At 44.3% G+C, this 12,155-nt stretch overlaps 9 non-coding genes across 9 annotated transcripts; all 9 read right to left on the bottom strand.

Moving 5' to 3' along the window:
* Positions 1-736: 736 nt before the first annotated feature.
* On the bottom strand, positions 737-809 carry trnar-ucg (transfer RNA arginine (anticodon UCG)). The gene has a single exon. It is a non-coding gene; the product is annotated as a tRNA-Arg (tRNA).
* A 1,197-nt stretch (positions 810-2,006) lies between these two features.
* Positions 2,007-2,079, bottom strand: trnar-ucg (transfer RNA arginine (anticodon UCG)). The gene has a single exon. It is a non-coding gene; the product is annotated as a tRNA-Arg (tRNA).
* A 1,196-nt stretch (positions 2,080-3,275) lies between these two features.
* trnar-ucg (transfer RNA arginine (anticodon UCG)) lies at positions 3,276-3,348 on the bottom strand. Its single transcript has one exon. It is a non-coding gene; the product is annotated as a tRNA-Arg (tRNA).
* Positions 3,349-5,692: 2,344 nt separating this feature from the next.
* Positions 5,693-5,765, bottom strand: trnar-ucg (transfer RNA arginine (anticodon UCG)). Its single transcript has one exon. It is a non-coding gene; the product is annotated as a tRNA-Arg (tRNA).
* Positions 5,766-6,961: 1,196 nt separating this feature from the next.
* Positions 6,962-7,034, bottom strand: trnar-ucg (transfer RNA arginine (anticodon UCG)). The gene has a single exon. It is a non-coding gene; the product is annotated as a tRNA-Arg (tRNA).
* A 1,196-nt stretch (positions 7,035-8,230) lies between these two features.
* On the bottom strand, positions 8,231-8,303 carry trnar-ucg (transfer RNA arginine (anticodon UCG)). Its single transcript has one exon. It is a non-coding gene; the product is annotated as a tRNA-Arg (tRNA).
* A 1,197-nt stretch (positions 8,304-9,500) lies between these two features.
* On the bottom strand, positions 9,501-9,573 carry trnar-ucg (transfer RNA arginine (anticodon UCG)). Its single transcript has one exon. It is a non-coding gene; the product is annotated as a tRNA-Arg (tRNA).
* Positions 9,574-10,769: 1,196 nt separating this feature from the next.
* trnar-ucg (transfer RNA arginine (anticodon UCG)) lies at positions 10,770-10,842 on the bottom strand. The gene has a single exon. It is a non-coding gene; the product is annotated as a tRNA-Arg (tRNA).
* A 1,196-nt stretch (positions 10,843-12,038) lies between these two features.
* On the bottom strand, positions 12,039-12,111 carry trnar-ucg (transfer RNA arginine (anticodon UCG)). The gene has a single exon. It is a non-coding gene; the product is annotated as a tRNA-Arg (tRNA).
* Positions 12,112-12,155: the final 44 nt, after the last annotated feature.

Here is a 12,155-nt window from a genome sequence, read left to right as displayed (position 1 = left end):
ATTTATTTAGTACAGGCTGTTAGTACATGTCTGAAAAACATGTTTTGGTGTAAATGGCACAAAAGACTGGGTCTCGCTGTATCATTCAGGCTGTACTACAGTGTCTATTCACAGGCGCTACCCCACTACTGATCGGCATGGGGGTTTTGACCTGCTCCGTTTCCGACCTGGACCGGTTCACCCCTCCTTAGACGACCTGGTAGTCTCGAGCTCCCCCAGGAGCACCATATCGATACCGAACTTAGTACGGACACCCGATCGACATAGTCCACTGCAGCCAAGAACCCCTGAACTCAAGTGATCCGCCAGCCTAAGACTCCCAGTAGCTTGGATTACAGGAACGCGCCACTGCACCCGGCGAGTGCTCAAGGTGTCAGCAAGCAAATTGAATCAAGAAAAGTGCACGGAGCGCTCCCTCAAGTGTATGACAATTTTTTTTCAAAATAGTATCAAGTTTAGTGTGAGGTACATAAGAGGTCTCCTGCTCTCTAATATTACCAGATTTATCATTAAAGATCTCAAAACAAATAAAAACTTTTACATTTATAATCTATAGCCTCATTTAAATGAAAGTTTTTATTTAGTACAGAATGTTAGCGCATGTCTGAAAAACATGTTTTTGAATAAAAGCCACAGAAGACTGGGTCTCTCTGTATCACTCAGGCTGTACTACAGAGTCTATTCACTTGCAGAGACAACTGGTGTGCGTCAACGATATAATGGGCATTTTAAACTGCGACCCCGGCAGGACTCGAACCTGCAATCTTCTGATTCGAAGTCAGACGCCTTATACATTAGGCCACGAGGCCAACGAGTGCTCCAAAGTTATGCACTGCTATGCAACAACCACTTGCAGAGACAACTGGTGCAAGTGGACGGTTGTAATGGGCATTTTAAGACTGCAAATCTTAGAAATCTACTAAGTCCGATACCGAACTTAGTACGGACACCCGATCGACATAGTCCACTGCAGCCAAGAACCCCTGAACTCAAGTGATCCGCCAGCCTCAGACTCCCAGTAGCTTGGATTACAGGCACATGCCACTGCACCCGGCGAGTGCTCAAGGTGTCAGCAAGCAAATTGAATCAAGAAAAGTGCACAGAGCGCTCCCTCAAGTGTATGACAATTTTTTTTCAACTTAGTATCAAGTTTAGTGTGAGGTACATAAGAGATCTCCTGCTCTCTATTATTAACAGATTTATCATTAAAGATCTCAAAACAAACAAAAACTTGTATATTTATAAGCTACAGCCTCATTTAAATGAAAGTATTTATTTAGTACAGGCTGTTAGCACATGTCTGAAAAACATGTTTTGGTGTAAATGGCACAAAAGACTGGGTCTCGCTGTATCATTCAGGCTGTACTACAGTGTCTATTCACAGGCGCTACCCCACTACTGATCGGCATGGGGGTTTTGACCTGCTCCGTTTCCGACCTGGACCGGTTCACCCCTCCTTAGACGACCTGGTAGTCTCGAGCTCCCCCAGGAGCACCATATCGATACCGAACTTAGTACGGACACCCGATCGACATAGTCCACTGCAGCCAAGAACCCCTGAACTCAAGTGATCCGCCAGCCTAAGACTCCCAGTAGCTTGGATTACAGGAACGCGCCACTGCACCCGGCGAGTGCTCAAGGTGTCAGCAAGCAAATTGAATCAAGAAAAGTGCACGGAGCGCTCCCTCAAGTGTATGACAATTTTTTTTCAAAATAGTATCAAGTTTAGTGTGAGGTACATAAGAGGTCTCCTGCTCTCTAATATTACCAGATTTATCATTAAAGATCTCAAAACAAATAAAAACTTTTACATTTATAAGCTATAGCCTCATTTAAATGAAAGTTTTTATTTAGTACAGAATGTTAGCGCATGTCTGAAAAACATGTTTTTGAATAAAAGCCACAGAAGACTGGGTCTCTCTGTATCACTCAGGCTGTACTACAGAGTCTATTCACTTGCAGAGACAACTGGTGTGCGTCAACGATATAATGGGCATTTTAAACTGCGACCCCGGCAGGACTCGAACCTGCAATCTTCTGATTCGAAGTCAGACGCCTTATACATTAGGCCACGAGGCCAACGAGTGCTCCAAAGTTATGCACTGCTATGCAACAACCACTTGCAGAGACAACTGGTGCAAGTGGACGGTTGTAATGGGCATTTTAAGACTGCAAATCTTAGAAATCTACTAAGTCCGATACCGAACTTAGTACGGACACCCGATCGACATAGTCCACTGCAGCCAAGAACCCCTGAACTCAAGTGATCCGCCAGCCTCAGACTCCCAGTAGCTTGGATTACAGGCACATGCCACTGCACCCGGCGAGTGCTCAAGGTGTCAGCAAGCAAATTGAATCAAGAAAAGTGCACAGAGCGCTCCCTCAAGTGTATGACAATTTTTTTTCAACTTAGTATCAAGTTTAGTGTGAGGTACATAAGAGATCTCCTGCTCTCTATTATTAACAGATTTATCATTAAAGATCTCAAAACAAACAAAAACTTGTATATTTATAAGCTACAGCCTCATTTAAATGAAAGTATTTATTTAGTACAGGCTGTTAGCACATGTCTGAAAAACATGTTTTGGTGTAAATGGCACAAAAGACTGGGTCTCGCTGTATCATTCAGGCTGTACTACAGTGTCTATTCACAGGCGCTACCCCACTACTGATCGGCATGGGGGTTTTGACCTGCTCCGTTTCCGACCTGGACCGGTTCACCCCTCCTTAGACGACCTGGTAGTCCCGAGCTCCCCCAGGAGCACCATATCGATACCGAACTTAGTACGGACACCCGATCGACATAGTCCACTGCAGCCAAGAACCCCTGAACTCAAGTGATCCGCCAGCCTCAGACTCCCAGTAGCTTGGATTGCAGGCACGCGCCACTGCACCCGGCGAGTGCTCGAGATGTCAGCAAGCGAATTGAATCAAGAAAAGTGCACGGAGCGCTCCCTCAAGTGTATGACATTTTTTTTCAACTTAGTATCAAGTTTAGTGTGAGGTACATAAGAGGTCTCCTGCTCTCTATTATTACCAGATTTATCATTAAAAATCTAAAAACAAATAAAAACTTGTACATTTATAAGCTATAGCCTCATTTAAATGAAAGTTTTTATTTAGTACAGAATGTTAGCGCATGTCTGAAAAACATGTTTTTGAATAAAAGCCACAAAAGACTGGGTCTCTCTGTATCACTCAGGCTGTACTACAGAGTCTATTCACTTGCAGAGACAACTGGTGTGCGTCAACGATATAATGGGCATTTTAAACTGCGACCCCAGCAGGACTCGAACCTGCAATCGTCTGATTCGAAGTCAGACGCCTTATCCATTAGGCCACGAGGCTTACAAATGCTCCAAAGTTATGCACTGCTATGCAACAACCACTTGCAGAGACAACTGGTGTAAGTGGACGGTTGTAATGGGCATTTTAAGACTGCAAATCTTAGAAATCTACTAAGTCCGATACCGAACTTAGTACGGACACCCGATCGACATAGTCCACTGCAGCCAAGAACCACTGAACTCAAGTGATCCGCCAGCCTCAGACTCCCAGTAGCTTGGATTACAGGCACGCGCCACTGCACCCGGCAAGTGCTCAAGGTGTCAGCAAGCAAATTGAATCAAGAAAAGTGCGCGGAGCGCTCCCTCAAGTCTATGACAATTTTTTTTCAACTTAGTATCAAGTTTAGTGTGAGGTACATAAGAGGTCTCCTGCTCTCTATTATTAACAGATTTATCATTAAAGATCTCAAAACAAACAAAAACTTGTATATTTATAAGCTACAGCCTCATTTAAATGAAAGTATTTATTTAGTACAGGCTGTTAGCACATGTCTGAAAAACATGTTTTGGTGTAAATGGCACAAAAGACTGGGTCTCGCTGTATCATTCAGGCTGTACTACAGTGTCTATTCACAGGCACTACCCCACTACTGATCGGCATGGGGGTTTTGACCTGCTCCGTTTCCGACCTGGACCGGTTCACCCCTCCTTAGACGACCTGGTAGTCCCGAGCTCCCCCAGGAGCACCATATCGATACCGAACTTAGTACGGACACCCGATCGACATAGTCCACTGCAGCCAAGAACCCCTGAACTCAAGTGATACGCCAGCCTCAGACTCCCAGTAGCTTGGATTACAGGCACGCGTCACTGCACCCGGCGAGTGCTCGAGATGTCAGCAAGCTAATTGAATCAAGAAAAGTGTACGGAGCGCTCCCTCAAGTGTATGACATTTTTTTTCAACTTAGTATCAAGTTTAGTGTGAGGTACATAAGAGGTCTCCTGCTCTCTATTATTACCAGATTTATCATTAAAGATCTCAAAACAAATAAAAACTTGTACATTTATAAGCTATAGCCTCATTTAAATGAAAGTTTTTATTTAGTACAGGCTGTTAGCACATGTCTGAAAAACATGTTTTGGTGTAAATGGCACAAAAGACTGGGTCTCGCTGTATCATTCAGGCTGTACTACAGTGTCTATTCACAGGCGCTACCCCACTACTGACCGGCATGGGGGTTTTGACCTGCTCCGTTTCCGACCTGGACCGGTTCACCCCTCCTTAGACGACCTGGTAGTCCCGAGCTCCCCCAGGAGCACCATATCGATACCGAACTTAGTACGGACACCCGATCGACATAGTCCACTGCTGCCAAGAACCCCTGAACTCAAGTGATCCGCCAGCCTAAGACTCCCAGTAGCTTGGATTACAGGCACGCGCCACTGCACCCGGCGAGTGCTCAAGGTGTCAGCAAGCAAATTGAATCAAGAAAAGTGCACGGAGCGCTCCCTCAAGTGTATGACAATTTTTTTTCAACTTAGTATCAAGTTTAGTGTGAGGTACATAAGAGGTCTCCTGCTCTCTATTATTAACAGATTTATCATTAAAGATCTCAAAACAAACAAAAACTTGTATATTTATAAGCTACAGCCTCATTTAAATGAAAGTATTTATTTAGTACAGGCTGTTAGTACATGTCTGAAAAACATGTTTTGGTGTAAATGGCACAAAAGACTGGGTCTCGCTGTATCATTCAGGCTGTACTACAGTGTCTATTCACAGGCGCTACCCCACTACTGATCGGCATGGGGGTTTTGACCTGCTCCGTTTCCGACCTGGACCGGTTCACCCCTCCTTAGACGACCTGGTAGTCTCGAGCTCCCCCAGGAGCACCATATCGATACCGAACTTAGTACGGACACCCGATCGACATAGTCCACTGCAGCCAAGAACCCCTGAACTCAAGTGATCCGCCAGCCTAAGACTCCCAGTAGCTTGGATTACAGGAACGCACCACTGCACCCGGCGAGTGCTCAAGGTGTCAGCAAGCAAATTGAATCAAGAAAAGTGCACGGAGCGCTCCCTCAAGTGTATGACAATTTTTTTTCAAAATAGTATCAAGTTTAGTGTGAGGTACATAAGAGGTCTCCTGCTCTCTAATATTACCAGATTTATCATTAAAGATCTCAAAACAAATAAAAACTTTTACATTTATAAGCTATAGCCTCATTTAAATGAAAGTTTTTATTTAGTACAGAATGTTAGCGCATGTCTGAAAAACATGTTTTTGAATAAAAGCCACAAAAGACTGGGTCTCTCTGTATCACTCAGGCTGTACTACAGAGTCTATTCACTTGCAGAGACAACTGGTGTGCGTCAACGATATAATGGGCATTTTAAACTGCGACCCCGGCAGGACTCGAACCTGCAATCTTCAGATTCGAAGTCAGACGCCTTATACATTAGGCCACGAGGCCAACGAGTGCTCCAAAGTTATGCACTGCTATGCAACAACCACTTGCAGAGACAACTGGTGCAAGTGGACGGTTGTAATGGGCATTTTAAGACTGCAAATCTTAGAAATCTACTAAGTCCGATACCGAACTTAGTACGGACACCCGATCGACATAGTCCACTGCAGCCAAGAACCCCTGAACTCAAGTGATCCGCCAGCCTCAGACTCCCAGTAGCTTGGATTACAGGCACATGCCACTGCACCCGGCGAGTGCTCAAGGTGTCAGCAAGCAAATTGAATCAAGAAAAGTGCACAGAGCGCTCCCTCAAGTGTATGACAATTTTTTTTCAACTTAGTATCAAGTTTAGTGTGAGGTACATAAGAGATCTCCTGCTCTCTATTATTAACAGATTTATCATTAAAGATCTCAAAACAAACAAAAACTTGTATATTTATAAGCTACAGCCTCATTTAAATGAAAGTATTTATTTAGTACAGGCTGTTAGCACATGTCTGAAAAACATGTTTTGGTGTAAATGGCACAAAAGACTGGGTCTCGCTGTATCATTCAGGCTGTACTACAGTGTCTATTCACAGGCGCTACCCCACTACTGATCGGCATGGGGGTTTTGACCTGCTCCGTTTCCGACCTGGACCGGTTCACCCCTCCTTAGATGACCTGGTAGTCCCGAGCTCCCCAAGGAGCACCATATCGATACCGAACTTAGTACGGACACCCGATCGACATAGTCCACTGCAGCCAAGAACCCCTGAACTCACGTGATCCGCCAGCCTCAGACTCCCAGTAGCTTGGATTACAGGCACGCGCCACTGCACCCGGCGAGTGCTCGAGATGTCAGCAAGCGAATTGAATCAAGAAAAGTGCACGGAGCGCTCCCTCAAGTGTATGACATTTTTTTTCAAAATAGTATCAAGTTTAGTGTGAGGTACATAAGAGGTCTCCTGCTCTCTATTATTACCAGATTTATCATTAAAGATCTAAAAACAAATAAAAACTTGTACATTTATAAGCTATAGCCTCATTTAAATGAAAGTTTTTATTTAGTACAGAATGTTAGCGCATGTCTGAAAAACATGTTTTTGAATAAAAGCCACAAAAGACTGGGTCTCTCTGTATCACTCAGGCTGTACTACAGAGTCTATTCACTTGCAGAGACAACTGGTGTGCGTCAACGATATAATGGGCATTTTAAACTGCGACCCCGGCAGGACTCGAACCTGCAATCTTCTGATTCGAAGTCAGACGCCTTATACATTAGGCCACGAGGCCAACGAGTGCTCCAAAGTTATGCACTGCTATGCAACAACCACTTGCAGAGACAACTGGTGCAAGTGGACGGTTGTAATGGGCATTTTAAGACTGCAAATCTTAGAAATCTACTAAGTCCGATACCGAACTTAGTACGGACACCCGATCGACATAGTCCACTGCAGCCAAGAACCCCTGAACTCAAGTGATCCGCCAGCCTCAGACTCCCAGTAGCTTGGATTACAGGCACATGCCACTGCACCCGGCGAGTGCTCAAGGTGTCAGCAAGCAAATTGAATCAAGAAAAGTGCACAGAGCGCTCCCTCAAGTGTATGACAATTTTTTTTCAACTTAGTATCAAGTTTAGTGTGAGGTACATAAGAGATCTCCTGCTCTCTATTATTAACAGATTTATCATTAAAGATCTCAAAACAAACAAAAACTTGTATATTTATAAGCTACAGCCTCATTTAAATGAAAGTATTTATTTAGTACAGGCTGTTAGCACATGTCTGAAAAACATGTTTTGGTGTAAATGGCACAAAAGACTGGGTCTCGCTGTATCATTCAGGCTGTACTACAGTGTCTATTCACAGGCGCTACCCCACTACTGATCGGCATGGGGGTTTTGACCTGCTCCGTTTCCGACCTGGACCGGTTCACCCCTCCTTAGATGACCTGGTAGTCCCGAGCTCCCCCAGGAGCACCATATCGATACCGAACTTAGTACGGACACCCGATCGACATAGTCCACTGCAGCCAAGAACCCCTGAACTCAAGTGATCCGCCAGCCTCAGACTCCCAGTAGCTTGGATTACAGGCACGCGCCACTGCACCCGGCGAGTGCTCGAGATGTCAGCAAGCGAATTGAATCAAGAAAAGTGCACGGAGCGCTCCCTCAAGTGTATGACATTTTTTTTCAAAATAGTATCAAGTTTAGTGTGAGGTACATAAGAGGTCTCCTGCTCTCTATTATTACCAGATTTATCATTAAAGATCTAAAAACAAATAAAAACTTGTACATTTATAAGCTATAGCCTCATTTAAATGAAAGTTTTTATTTAGTACAGAATGTTAGCGCATGTCTGAAAAACATGTTTTTGAATAAAAGCCACAAAAGACTGGTTCTCTCTGTATCACTCAGGCTGTACTACAGAGTCTATTCACTTGCAGAGACAACTGGTGTGCGTCAACGATATAATGGGCATTTTAAACTGCGACCCCGGCAGGACTCGAACCTGCAATCTTCTGATTCGAAGTCAGACGCCTTATCCATTAGGCCACGAGGCCTACGAATGCTCCAAAGTTATGCACTGCTATGCAACAACCACTTGCAGAGACAACTGGTGTAAGTGGACGGTTGTAATGGGCATTTTAAGACTGCAAATCTTAGAAATCTACTAAGTCCGATACCGAACTTAGTACGGACACCCGATCGACATAATCCACTGCAGCCAAGAACCACTGAACTCAAGTGATCCGCCAGCCTCAGACTCCCAGTAGCTTGGATTACAGGCACGCGCCACTGCACCCGGCGAGTGCTCAAGGTGTCAGCAAGCAAATTGAATCAAGAAAAGTGCGCGGAGCGCTCCCTCAAGTCTATGACAATTTTTTTTCAACTTAGTATCAAGTTTAGTGTGAGGTACATAAGAGGTCTCCTGCTCTCTATTATTAACAGATTTATCATTAAAGATCTCAAAACAAACAAAAACTTGTATATTTATAAGCTACAGCCTCATTTAAATGAAAGTATTTATTTAGTACAGGCTGTTAGCACATGTCTGAAAAACATGTTTTGGTGTAAATGGCACAAAAGACTGGGTCTCGCTGTATCATTCAGGCTGTACTACAGTGTCTATTCACAGGCACTACCCCACTACTGATCGGCATGGGGGTTTTGACCTGCTCCGTTTCCGACCTGGACCGGTTCACCCCTCCTTAGACGACCTGGTAGTCCCGAGCTCCCCCAGGAGCACCATATCGATACCGAACTTAGTACGGACACCCGATCGACATAGTCCACTGCAGCCAAGAACCCCTGAACTCAAGTGATCCGCCAGCCTAAGACTCCCAGTAGCTTGGATTACAGGAACGCACCACTGCACCCGGCGAGTGCTCAAGGTGTCAGCAAGCAAATTGAATCAAGAAAAGTGCACGGAGCGCTCCCTCAAGTGTATGACAATTTTTTTTCAAAATAGTATCAAGTTTAGTGTGAGGTACATAAGAGGTCTCCTGCTCTCTAATATTACCAGATTTATCATTAAAGATCTCAAAACAAATAAAAACTTTTACATTTATAAGCTATAGCCTCATTTAAATGAAAGTTTTTATTTAGTACAGAATGTTAGCGCATGTCTGAAAAACATGTTTTTGAATAAAAGCCACAAAAGACTGGGTCTCTCTGTATCACTCAGGCTGTACTACAGAGTCTATTCACTTGCAGAGACAACTGGTGTGCGTCAACGATATAATGGGCATTTTAAACTGCGACCCCGGCAGGACTCGAACCTGCAATCTTCTGATTCGAAGTCAGACGCCTTATACATTAGGCCACGAGGCCAACGAGTGCTCCAAAGTTATGCACTGCTATGCAACAACCACTTGCAGAGACAACTGGTGCAAGTGGACGGTTGTAATGGGCATTTTAAGACTGCAAATCTTAGAAATCTACTAAGTCCGATACCGAACTTAGTACGGACACCCGATCGACATAGTCCACTGCAGCCAAGAACCCCTGAACTCAAGTGATCCGCCAGCCTCAGACTCCCAGTAGCTTGGATTACAGGCACATGCCACTGCACCCGGCGAGTGCTCAAGGTGTCAGCAAGCAAATTGAATCAAGAAAAGTGCACAGAGCGCTCCCTCAAGTGTATGACAATTTTTTTTCAACTTAGTATCAAGTTTAGTGTGAGGTACATAAGAGATCTCCTGCTCTCTATTATTAACAGATTTATCATTAAAGATCTCAAAACAAACAAAAACTTGTATATTTATAAGCTACAGCCTCATTTAAATGAAAGTATTTATTTAGTACAGGCTGTTAGCACATGTCTGAAAAACATGTTTTGGTGTAAATGGCACAAAAGACTGGGTCTCGCTGTATCATTCAGGCTGTACTACAGTGTCTATTCACAGGCGCTACCCCACTACTGATCGGCATGGGGGTTTTGACCTGCTCCGTTTCCGACCTGGACCGGTTCACCCCTCCTTAGATGACCTGGTAGTCCCGAGCTCCCCCAGGAGCACCATATCGATACCGAACTTAGTACGGACACCCGATCGACATAGTCCACTGCAGCCAAGAACCCCTGAACTCAAGTGATCCGCCAGCCTCAGACTCCCAGTAGCTTGGATTACAGGCACGCGCCACTGCACCCGGCGAGTGCTCGAGATGTCAGCAAGCGAATTGAATCAAGAAAAGTGCACGGAGCGCTCCCTCAAGTGTATGACATTTTTTTTCAACTTAGTATCAAGTTTAGTGTGAGGTACATAAGAGGTCTCCTGCTCTCTATTATTACCAGATTTATCATTAAAAATCTAAAAACAAATAAAAACTTGTACATTTATAAGCTATAGCCTCATTTAAATGAAAGTTTTTATTTAGTACAGAATGTTAGCGCATGTCTGAAAAACATGTTTTTGAATAAAACCCACAAAAGACTGGGTCTCTCTGTATCACTCAGGCTGTACTACAGAGTCTATTCACTTGCAGAGACAACTGGTGTGCGTCAACGATATAATGGGCATTTTAAACTGCGACCCCAGCAGGACTCGAACCTGCAATCGTCTGATTCGAAGTCAGACGCCTTATCCATTAGGCCACGAGGCCTACAAATGCTCCAAAGTTATGCACTGCTATGCAACAACCACTTGCAGAGACAACTGGTGTAAGTGGACAGTTGTAATGGGCATTTTAAGACTGCAAATCTTAGAAATCTACTAAGTCCGATACCGAACTTAGTACGGACACCCGATCGACATAGTCCACTGCAGCCAAGAACCACTGAACTCAAGTGATCCGCCAGCCTCAGACTCCCAGTAGCTTGGATTACAGGCACGCGCCACTGCACCCGGCGAGTGCTCAAGGTGTCAGCAAGCAAATTGAATCAAGAAAAGTGCGCGGAGCGCTCCCTCAAGTCTATGACAATTTTTTTTCAACTTAGTATCAAGTTTAGTGTGAGGTACATAAGAGGTCTCCTGCTCTCTATTATTAACAGATTTATCATTAAAGATCTCAAAACAAACAAAAACTTGTATATTTATAAGCTACAGCCTCATTTAAATGAAAGTATTTATTTAGTACAGGCTGTTAGCACATGTCTGAAAAACATGTTTTGGTGTAAATGGCACAAAAGACTGGGTCTCGCTGTATCATTCAGGCTGTACTACAGTGTCTATTCACAGGCACTACCCCACTACTGATCGGCATGGGGGTTTTGACCTGCTCCGTTTCCGACCTGGACCGGTTCACCCCTCCTTAGACGACCTGGTAGTCCCGAGCTCCCCCAGGAGCACCATATCGATACCGAACTTAGTACGGACACCCGATCGACATAGTCCACTGCAGCCAAGAACCCCTGAACTCAAGTGATCCGCCAGCCTCAGACTCCCAGTAGCTTGGATTACAGGCACGCGCCACTGCACCCGGCGAGTGCTCGAGATGTCAGCAAGCGAATTGAATCAAGAAAAGTGCACGGAGCGCTCCCTCAAGTGTATGACATTTTTTTTCAACTTAGTATCAAGTTTAGTGTGAGGTACATAAGAGGTCTCCTGCTCTCTATTATTACCAGATTTATCATTAAAGATCTAAAAACAAATAAAAACTTGTACATTTATAAGCTATAGCCTCATTTAAATGAAAGTTTTTATTTAGTACAGAATGTTAGCGCATGTCTGAAAAACATGTTTTTGAATAAAAGCCACAAAAGACTGGGTCTCTCTGTATCACTCAGGCTGTACTACAGAGTATATTCACTTGCAGAGACAACTGGTGTGCGTCAACGATATAATGGGCATTTTAAACTGCGACCCCGGCAGGACTCGAACCTGCAATCTTCTGATTCGAAGTCAGACGCCTTATCCATTAGGCCACGAGGCCTACGAATGCTCCAAAGTTATGCACTGCTATGCAACAACCACTTG

The sequence above is a fragment of the Triplophysa dalaica genome, chromosome 21, assembly GCF_015846415.1.
Source record: "Triplophysa dalaica isolate WHDGS20190420 chromosome 21, ASM1584641v1, whole genome shotgun sequence".
In the NCBI taxonomy this organism is placed as follows: domain Eukaryota; kingdom Metazoa; phylum Chordata; class Actinopteri; order Cypriniformes; family Nemacheilidae; genus Triplophysa; species Triplophysa dalaica.
This window is presented reverse-complemented; position numbering and strand designations above follow the sequence as displayed.